This window comes from Macrobrachium nipponense, chromosome 19, assembly GCF_015104395.2.
Source record: "Macrobrachium nipponense isolate FS-2020 chromosome 19, ASM1510439v2, whole genome shotgun sequence".
Taxonomy (NCBI): Eukaryota; Metazoa; Arthropoda; class Malacostraca; order Decapoda; family Palaemonidae; genus Macrobrachium; species Macrobrachium nipponense.
The window spans coordinates 28347260-28354759 of NC_061088.1; the positions used below are offsets into that span (position 1 = coordinate 28347260).

Sequence of the window (7500 nt, forward strand, 5' to 3'; positions counted from 1 at the left end):
CCCTGACTGATATTGAAGTTCTTTTGTTTGCTAAAACATATGCAAGCTGTTTCTAACAAATTTCTTGCAGTCATATCTTTTTCCTTCAATAATGTCTCTGTTTTGTGCCAAAGGATAGGACAGCCACAATTTTGTACATGTAAATTAACAGCACTGTTTGAAGAATTTGTTCTTACACAATAAGGATGCTGGGATAGTCTCTTGACCACTTGTTTATGATCTAAACAACCTAATTTTTACTTTGACAATTGTTATGTTAATTTTATTTTTCCAGTGGGAAAGTGTTTATGAATTTTTGTATATGCTCATTCTGTTTAGTTAAAATAAAGCTCTTGAAGAGGCCTGGTGGGAGGCGAAATTATCGAGATACTAGAGTCTTTCATTCTCTCTGTTCTACTGTGGACTATATTGACATATCTTCGTGTTAGGAAGATTATATATATGCTAACTAATATTTTCACTCGCTAGTTATAAAAGCTGAATTATTTTTACCTCGTGACCAAAACCACGAGATGAGGCATTTGTACTTGTCAGCTAAAAGAAGAAGAAGAAGAAGAAGAAGAAATGTTGATGAGAGGATTTGTTTTATGTCATTTTCGTTCACAACCGAATTGTCATCGATTACGTCATCTGGACGTGAAAGTTTCGTGTTATCCCGTAATTTGAAGTCTTGAACCTATGTGAGGGCGCCCTGAGGTGGAGCTGGTTTCAGGAGGGGAAGATGATTTATTAAATAAATAACACATCTCACTCTTGAATCAATAGACATTTCTGTAACTTCTAAGTTAATGTTCCCCTTGTCACTTTGTCATGAACGTGCTTATGTCTACTATTCAAGACAGTGTCCGTCTCTCATTTTTAAATCAGCGTTTTCTCTTACTTCTAAATCAGTGTCGTCCATCTCTCAAATATTTGGCAAATTATGTAGCTTTTCTCCCCAGCCTTAAGTCATCAGCTGTAGAAGTGGTTGCTTATGTATTCCACAAACTATAATAAGTTCAGTGCAAGTGACCATTCTCAGTTCCTGCATATTTGATCACGACCCAATGATTTGAGATTTTTTTTCTTGCCCCCATGTCTATCTTGGGATATTGTGCCCATCAGTGATTATTATTATTATTTTTTTTTTTTTTTTTTTTTTTTTGCTTTATCACAGTCCTCCAATTCGACGGGGTGGTATTTATATTGTGGGTTTCCGGGTTGCATCCTGCCTCCTTAGGAGTCCATCACTCTTTTTACTATGTGCGCCGTTTCTAGGATCACACTCTTCTGCATGAGTCCTGGAGTTACTTCAGCCTCTAGTTTTTCCAGACTCCTTTACAGGGATCTTGGGATCGTGCCTAGTGTTCCTATGATTATGGGTACAATTTCCACTGGCATATCCCATATCCTTCTTATTTCTATTTTCAGGTCTTGATACTTATCCATTTTTTTTTCCCTTTCTTTCTCTTCAACTCTGGTGTCCCAATGTTATTGCGACATCAATGAGCGATACTTTCTTCTTGATTTTGTCAATCAACGTCACGTCTGGTCTGTTTGCACGCATCACCCTATCTGTTCTGATACCATAGTCCCAGAGGATCTTTGCCTTATCGTTTTCTATCATTCCTTCAGGTTGGTGCTCGTACCACTTATTACTGCAAGGTAGCTGGTGTTTCTTGCACAGGCTCCAGTGGAGGGCTTTTGCCACTGAATCATGCTTCTTTTTGTACTGGTTCTGTGCAAGTGCCGGACATTCGCTTGCTATGTAGTTTATGGTCTCATTTTTCGTATTGCACTTCCTACATATGGGAGAGATGTTATTTCCATCTCTCGTTCTTTGGAATATATCTGGTTCTTAGGGGCCTAGATCCTTGTTGCGCGCTGTTATCATTCCTTCAGTTTCCTTCTTGTGCTCTCCCCTCTGTAACCATTGCCATGTGTCGTCACTGGCCAGTTCTTTAGTCTGTCTCATGTATTGTCCGTGCATTGGTTTGTTGTGCCATTCCTCTGTTCTGTTTGTCATTCTCCTGTCTCTGTATATTTCTGGGTCTTCGTCTACTTTTATCAGTCCTTCTTCCCATGCTCTCTTGAGCCACTCGTCTTCACTGGTTTTCATGGGATATTTGCCCCAGTGCTCTGTTCTCTTTTCCGATGTTGACCGCAAGTCAACTTCCTAATGCTTTAGTAGTCCTCTCCCTCCTTCCTTTCGTGTTATGTCTAGTCTGTCCGTATTTGCTCTGTAGTGTTTTGTGTAATTTGTCATATGTTTTCCTAGTTTTTTTCTGGTCTATGTTGCGGAGTTCTGCCTTCGTCCATTCCACTATTCCTGCACTGTATCTGATTACTGGCACTGCATATATTCTTTCCTGATCGTGTCCTTCATCTCTTGGTGTTTTATATTACCTCCTTCCATTATTCCCAGGTATTTGTATCCCGTCTCATCTATGTGTTTGATGTTGCTCCATCTGGTAGCTTATCCCTTCAGTCCTTGTTACTTTGCCCTTTTGTATGTTGACTAAGGCGCATTTTTCTATTCCAAACTCCATCCTGATGTCCCCAGATACAATCCTTTCAGTCTCGATTAGGGTATCTATTTCCTTGATGCTCTTACCATACAGCTTGATGTCGTCCATGAACATCAGATGGTTAATTCTGTTGCCTCTTTTCTTGAGTTGGTACCCAGCATCCATCTTCTGCAGTACTTTTGTCATGGGAATCATGGCTACTACGAAGAGTAGTGGGGACAGTGAGCCGCCCTGGAAGATCCCTCTCCTGATATTAACCTTTGGTAGTCTTATTCCAGAGCTTGTAAGTATTATATTCCAGTTGGCGCATTGTAATTTTTGAGGAAGCTGATGGTGTTTTCCTCTGCCCCATATATTTTCAGCATTCTATTAGCCATGTGTGTGGTATCATGTCTGAAGGCTTTCTTATAGTCTATCCATGCCATGCTTAGGTTGGGTTTCCTTCTCTTACTGTTCTTCATTACCATTATGCCTATCAGGAGCTGGTCTTTTGTGCCCGTACACTTCCTTCTGCAACCTCTCTGTTGATGGGGGATGGTGTTTGTATCCTCTAGGTAGTTGTATAGCCTTTCGCTGATGATACCTGTTAGTAACTTCCACATTATTGGTAGGCAGGCGATAGGCCTGTAGTTACTGGCCATATTTCCCTTACTCTTGCTTTCTGGACTAAGGATGTTCTTCCTGTGGTCATCCATTTGGGCGCATGGTGATTTGTGATACAATGCTGGAGTTTTTCTTCTATTCTTGGGTGAAGGGCCTTGAAGTTTTTGAGCCAGTATCCATGGACTTCATCGGGACCTGGGGTTTTCCAGTTGGGCATTTTCTTTAGTTGGTGTCTGACTGTGTCTGTTGTGATCTCTGTGAATCTTTGTTTTATTCTCCCTGTTTCTTCTTCCTTGACTTCCTGGAGCCATGTTGCATGTTTGTTGTGTGATACCGGATTGCTCCATATGTTTTCCCAGAGTCTCTTACTTGGTTCGGCTTCAGGAATTTCTGGGTGGTTGTCTTCTCCTCTTAGTTGGCTGTATAGTCTTTTCTGGTTGGTTCCGAATAGTTTGTTCTGTTGGTATCCCTTATTCCTGTTCATGTACCGTTGGATCTTGTGTGCTTTGGCCTTAAGCCTCTGTTTTACATCTTCTATTGTGTTGTTTAGTCCCTCTCTTGTACTTGTATTTGTCTCGTTGAGTTCCCCTCCTTTTTTCGTTTTCTTGCTTCTTAGCCTTTTTTTCTGCCATCTCTTTCAGTTTACTCAAGTCAGATCTCATCACCATGATTTGCTTTTCCAGGCGCCTTTTCCAAGGAGGTTGCTGTTTTGGTTTTCTGTTGGGTTGGTTGTGACGGTGGTGTTGGTGTTCGAATCCCCATCAGTTCTGCTACTAATCTTGCTCCTGCATATGTCAAGTTATTTGTTTCTGTGATACTGGTGTGTGTATTAGGCCATTATTTCATTGACCTCACTTGTTTTCTCCTTAATTTCTTGGTGTGTAGGCTTTCATGGTGGGGATCTTTGTTCTCTCTGTATCTGGCTCCATCCATTGTCTAATCTTTTCTACCCATTCCGTCCTCTCTGTTACTTCGTCGGTGTTTCTTCGTGTGTTCGTTGTTTGATACTTCATCCTCCCTGTCGTCTTCTGTGCATCGTCTCAGTTCGTCTTCGTGTAATTCGTTGTCGTGTGACATTTCCCTTTCCAGTTCTTCTCTTTCTGTTGGGGAGAGCCAGTTCTTTTTCTTTATGTTCCTTACTTGATCTGACCGCCTCTGCTCTTTGGGGGGTGGGGGGTTATTCTCTCATTCCAGATGTTGATCAATCTTCTTCTATATCCTCTCCTTCCGTCGGGTTGCTTCTGATGTAGCATCTCCATATTTCCTTATTTTCTTCTCTTGTCCATTTCTTCCTTATTATTATTATTATTATTATTATTATTATTATTACTATTATTATTATTATTATTATTATTATTATTACTTATTATTATAGTTATTATTATTATTATTATTATTATTATTCATTATTATTCAGAGGATGAACCATTTTTATAGAGGACAATCCCACAGGGGCCATTGAGTGAAATTAAAGCCTCCAGGTGAAAGCAATTCATTCAGTGTAGCGTTGAGTTCCTGTCCATACGTGTTTTAAATACGTCTAACATGCTACACTTGTCAGCATGAGCTGCTTTTCTGTAATCTGATTTTAATAGATGTCTAAACTTGAAAAAATTATATAGCAGAATGCTCTTAAGTTTGAAAATGATTACCATTTGATTTAAAAGGAGTACTTGTAAAAAGATTTAATTGAAAATAATTTGAGATGGAGTGTTCTGTTTTGGTCTGTTTCGAGAAAGGTCGATCTGTTTTGAAGGCGGGCCACTACAAAAATGGTCATATTTGAAGGAAGGGTCAAGGTCGTAATGAAAGGTTATCATGTTGTAGTGAGGATTCCAAACGTCAAACCCCTCCCCCGTGCTGCGACGCCAAATTGTATAAGAATCAATCGTTCTTCCTCCTAGTTATCTACACAAACTATATACTAATATATATATATATATATATATATATATATATATATATATATATCTGTCTGTTATCTAATATTTGAATATTATTTATGGGTATACATATATATACACTTATGAAAAAAAATATATATACACATAGTACATGCATAAACATATGTGTATAAATACATACATATATATGTATACTTATATATATTGATATATTTACATATATATGCATATATCTATATATGTATATATATATATATATATATATATATATATATATATATATATATACTATATACGGTCTGAATTGATACAATTCAAGTTGAAAAGGATGCAGTGTTAACGTCACTGAATGAAAAAAAAGCCGTTACAGGGAAGTGCCTACGTCCATTTTCCTGCCAAAACCTCTCTCCTTTTTTTTTTTTTTTTTCTTTTTTTTTTGATTGCTTAATCTTAGCGTGATAAATTTCGTATTGAGTTATGTGAAGATGATTTGAAGGTGGTGCCATTTCCGGAAGAGGAGAGCTAAAGTATATGAAACTGAATCACGGCATTCCTAAGAAAAACGTGAGGTGTTGACGAAAATTGCAAGTTGATCTGCCCCCACCATCTATTATGGTTGAATGTTTCTTTTTCTCTTTCAGCCTAGGTCCCCCCTTATTTAGCTTGGCACTTAATTTAGTTCTGGGCGGCCGGTATACTCGGTTGTGGAATTGTTTTTCCATTGTTATAAAAATCACAATTAATATACATATATTGTTATTTTGTTCCAAAATTTGTGAGTAGGTGTTTTGAAACCTTTATAAGCAATGTTTTAGGAATATATCTTTCTGTTAAGATTTCAGTATTTTGCGCTTTTGAAGAGCGAAGATAAGTGACTCTATACAATTGCTTGAATTTAAAGTATGCCAAGAAGGCAAAAGGCGTCCGAGTCAAATGACTGGAATTCCAAATTTAAAAGATGACATAGTATTCGCTAACGTGGAAGGAAATCATCTGTGTATTTTTCTCGTAGAATTAACATGATACGATCCAACGAAAGATTATTGTCTTCAGGACCCTCTGTTTTAACCGGTTGGGATAAAGGTGACATTCGACTTGTTTTCAAGTCGATGAAATGGCTTTTGGAAAATGCAAATTTTCTCCATTGGGTCGTTGAGGACACAGGTGAAGGTCTTCATGTTTTGGTTTGGATTCGATCCTTCCCACCACCTCCTCCTCTTCTTTTTCCTCCTATTTATCTGTGTAAGTGGATTGAGTTAGGGTATATATATATATATATATATATATATATATATATATAATATCTATATATCTTTATATATATATATATTATATATATATATATATATATATATATATATATATATAATAAATATATATATATAAACATAATTATAGATAATATCCACAACACTAAACGCTTCATTTACTTAAACAGAAGGGGTCACCTGCAGCTCATTATAACCTTACACAGGCTGCACCATTCACTACAGTCTTGGACAAGTCATCTACTACATACTCACCAATTCCAGGGTTTTTGGGAATAACTAAGGGCATGGAACTGTATCCCCCAGGCCCCGTTCATTTGGGGACTTTTCTCTCCATGCAGGTTGCTGTTATTTCTCATTATTTTCAAGGATTTAGAATTATATTGCCATTGTTTATACGTAATAGGGCATATTTGTCAGTATAAATCATTTCCTCTCCCAAGGGCTCTACAACCCTCTAGGTCTTCCTTTACCTTTGGAAGCGCTACAACTAAATTCTAAACGACTTACATTTCATAGAGCAAACAAGTCCCACTGCTTACTACCAATGCAGTAGCACCATACCAAAAGTTGCCCGACCATCTTGTGTGTTTCTATATTGTATATATAAAAATGGATGTGTGTTGTGTGTGCATGTTCCAGCATAACTCTGAAATACATTGAGCAACTTCAGCCAAACTTGGTATGGACGTGACTTACTACCTAGAAAAGAATACTGTGGGGGTAAGACATCACTAGCACCAAAGGGCACCAAAGGGAGGTAAGGTGGGAAGGGATTCTCTGAAAAGGAGCTGGTTCTGCCCTTAGACTTAGCAACTAAATAAACTGTACGGGTTTCTCATACCTCATTTCAGTATACATAGGACTTACTATCTGGAAAAGAATAATGTGCGGTAAGACATCACTGGCATCATAGTGGTTGGTATTGGAAGGGGGTGATGCGTAAAAATAACCAAAAAGGAAAGATATTAATGTCTGATCCTTAGTTTTAAGGTCGCTGAGATAAATAGGGACACTCCCGATGCCCTATAATTCCGAGTGCAGCCCTGATAGGAAGTTGGGTGAGAATGGGTGAAAAATACAGTGTTTAAAATGATAGATATTTGTAACTAATCCATAGTTTTCAAGGTTGCTGAGACGAGTAGTCACACTCCCGATGCCCTTCAAGTCCAAGTTCGACCCCAATAGGAATGCGGGGTGGGTGAGCGGGGGGAGAGA

The 7500-nt window shown here is 38.1% G+C and overlaps 1 protein-coding gene across 10 annotated transcripts in view; it reads left to right on the forward strand.

Moving 5' to 3' along the window:
* Positions 1 to 7500, forward strand: part of LOC135215441 (kinesin-like protein KIF3A) — a 169455-nt gene that overhangs the window by 32664 nt on the left and 129291 nt on the right. The gene's annotated exons all lie outside the window — the stretch shown is intronic.